Consider the following 3785-nt stretch of genomic DNA (forward strand, 5'->3'; position numbering starts at 1 on the left):
TAAATAATTTTGTTTTTGCTTCAGATGCTATGAAGAAGATGTTTACAGCAAAGACCCCGAAAATGGAGCCATTGACGAAGACCAGGAAAAGAAAATTAAAGGAAAGTATATTTAATTTTAGTCTAATTATAATTTTAGTTCTATTACAGTAGCAGGCCTTACCAAGTTCCAGTCAGTCACAGAACATGAAGATTGTTTCATTGAAGATAGGAAATGAGTAGCATGTAAGTATTTGGCTATACAATTGTACTTAAAACTATGTTCATATTTGTTAGGTAATTAAAATCAGTTTTTCCCTGGAAATTTACATATTCATCTGCATTTTTCTACAAGTAATTGGGAAAATATGACCTGATTTAGATTGTTTGAAATTCGGTTGAAATTTAATCATTTCTGTTCAAGTGTATACATCAGATTGTTTTGAATAGCCACCAACTTGTGATAATTTGACGCACACATTAATTTCGAAAATAATGATTATATCATTAAACCGTCTTCATTACTGATTAAAATAAAGATTTAAAATGAAAATAGTTAATGATATATAGTCAAAAAGAGCAATTGACCAATGATGTTGGCTGCCATTAATGCCAGTTTTTTCTTTCTAAATATTTTGAAAAAAGTTTTATTTTTTAAATAAGCAAACTTTATTAAAAGTTTTATATTTGGTTTGATATTTTTGAACTGTCTTTTTTTTTTGCTCACTGTTGAATATATGTAAATTTTATTTGAGTTTATCAGCATCTGTCTATAAATAATTTTGTTTTTGCTTCAGATGCTATGAAGAAGATGTTTACAGCAAAGACCCCGAAAATGGAGCCATTGACGAAGACCAGGAAAAGAAAATTAAAGGAAAGTATATTTAATTTTAGTCTAATTATAATTTTAGTTCTATTACAGTAGCAGGCCTTACCAAGTTCCAGTCAGTCACAGAACATGAAGATTGTTTCATTGAAGATAGGAAATGAGTAGCATGTAAGTATTTGGCTATACAATTGTACTTAAAACTATGTTCATATTTGTTAGGTCATTAAAATCAGTTTTTCCCTGAAAATTTACATATTCATCTGCATTTTTCTACAAGTAATTGGGAAAGTATGACCTGATTTAGATTGTTTGAAATTCGGTTGAAATTTAATCATTTCTGTTCAAGTGTATACATCAGATTGTTTTGAATAGCCACCAACTTGTGATAATTTGACGCACACATTAATTTCGAAAATAATGATTATATCATTAAACCGTCTTCATTACTGATTAAAATAAAGATTTAAAATGAAAATAGTTAATGATATATAGTCAAAAAGAGCAATTGACCAATGATGTTGGCTGCCATTAATGCCAGTTTTTTCTTTCTAAATATTTTGAAAAAAGTTTTATTTTTTAAATAAGCAAACTTTATTAAAAGTTTTATATTTGGTTTGATATTTTTGAACTGTCTTTTTTTTTGCTCACTGTTGAATATATGTAAATTTTATTTGAGTTTATCAGCATCTGTCTATAAATAATTTTGTTTTTGCTTCAGATGCTATGAAGAAGATGTTTACAGCAAAGACCCCAAAAATGGAGCCATTGACGAAGACCAGGAAAAGAAAATTAAAGGAAAGTATATTTAATTTTAGTCTAATTATAATTTTAGTTCTATTACAGTAGCAGGCCTTACCAAGTTCCAGTCGGTCACAGAACATGAAGATTGTTTCATTGAAGATAGGAAATGAGTAGCATGTAAGTATTTGGCTATACCATTGTACTTAAAACTATGTTCATATTTGTTAGGTCATTAAAATCAGTTTTTTCCCTGGAAATTTACATATTCATCTGCATTTTTCTACAAGTAATTGGGAAAATATGACCTGATTTAGATTGTTTGAAATTCGGTTGAAATTTAATCATTTCTGTTCAAGTGTATACATCAGATTGTTTTGAATAGCCACCAACTTGTGATAATTTGACGCACACATTAATTTCGAAAATAATGATTATATCATTAAACCGTCTTCATTACTGATTAAAATAAAGATTTAAAATGAAAATAGTTAATGATATATAGTCAAAAAGAGCAATTGACCAATGATGTTGGCTGCCATTAATGCCAGTTTTTTCTTTCTAAATATTTTGAAAAAAGTTTTATTTTTTAAATAAGCAAACTTTATTAAAAGTTTTATATTTGGTTTGATATTTTTGAACTGTCTTTTTTTTTTGCTCACTGTTGAATATATGTAAATTTTATTTGAGTTTATCAGCATCTGTCTATAAATAATTTTGTTTTTGCTTCAGATGCTATGAAGAAGATGTTTACAGCAAAGACCCCGAAAATGGAGCCATTGACGAAGACCAGGAAAAGAAAATTAAAGGAAAGTATATTTAATTTTAGTCTAATTATAATTTTAGTTCTATTACAGTAGCAGGCCTTACCAAGTTCCAGTCAGTCACAGAACATGAAGATTGTTTCATTGAAGATAGGAAATGAGTAGCATGTAAGTATTTGGCTATACAATTGTACTTAAAACTATGTTCATATTTGTTAGGTCATTAAAATCAGTTTTTCCCTGAAAATTTACATATTCATCTGCATTTTTCTACAAGTAATTGGGAAAGTATGACCTGATTTAGATTGTTTGAAATTCGGTTGAAATTTAATCATTTCTGTTCAAGTGTATACATCAGATTGTTTTGAATAGCCACCAACTTGTGATAATTTGACGCACACATTAATTTCGAAAATAATGATTATATCATTAAACCGTCTTCATTACTGATTAAAATAAAGATTTAAAATGAAAATAGTTAATGATATATAGTCAAAAAGAGCAATTGACCAATGATGTTGGCTGCCATTAATGCCAGTTTTTTCTTTCTAAATATTTTGAAAAAAGTTTTATTTTTTAAATAAGCAAACTTTATTAAAAGTTTTATATTTGGTTTGATATTTTTGAACTGTCTTTTTTTTTGCTCACTGTTGAATATATGTAAATTTTATTTGAGTTTATCAGCATCTGTCTATAAATAATTTTGTTTTTGCTTCAGATGCTATGAAGAAGATGTTTACAGCAAAGACCCCAAAAATGGAGCCATTGACGAAGACCAGGAAAAGAAAATTAAAGGAAAGTATATTTAATTTTAGTCTAATTATAATTTTAGTTCTATTACAGTAGCAGGCCTTACCAAGTTCCAGTTGGTCACAGAACATGAAGATTGTTTCATTGAAGATAGGAAATGAGTAGCATGTAAGTATTTGGCTATACCATTGTACTTAAAACTATGTTCATATTTGTTAGGTCATTAAAATCAGTTTTTTCCCTGGAAATTTACATATTCATCTGCATTTTTCTACAAGTAATTGGGAAAATATGACCTGATTTAGATTGTTTGAAATTCGGTTGAAATTTAATCATTTCTGTTCAAGTGTATACATCAGATTGTTTTGAATAGCCACCAACTTGTGATAATTTGACGCACACATTAATTTCGAAAATAATGATTATATCATTAAACCGTCTTCATTACTGATTAAAATAAAGATTTAAAATGAAAATAGTTAATGATATATAGTCAAAAAGAGCAATTGACCAATGATGTTGGCTGCCATTAATGCCAGTTTTTTCTTTCTAAATATTTTGAAAAAAGTTTTATTTTTTAAATAAGCAAACTTTATTAAAAGTTTTATATTTGGTTTGATATTTTTGAACTGTCTTTTTTTTTTGCTCACTGTTGAATATATGTAAATTTTATTTGAGTTTATCAGCATCTGTCTATAAATAATTTTGTTTTTGCTTCAGATGCTA

The sequence above is a fragment of the Mytilus californianus genome, unplaced genomic scaffold, assembly GCF_021869535.1.
Source record: "Mytilus californianus isolate M0D057914Y unplaced genomic scaffold, xbMytCali1.0.p SCAF_3, whole genome shotgun sequence".
NCBI lineage: Eukaryota > Metazoa > Mollusca > Bivalvia > Mytilida > Mytilidae > Mytilus > Mytilus californianus.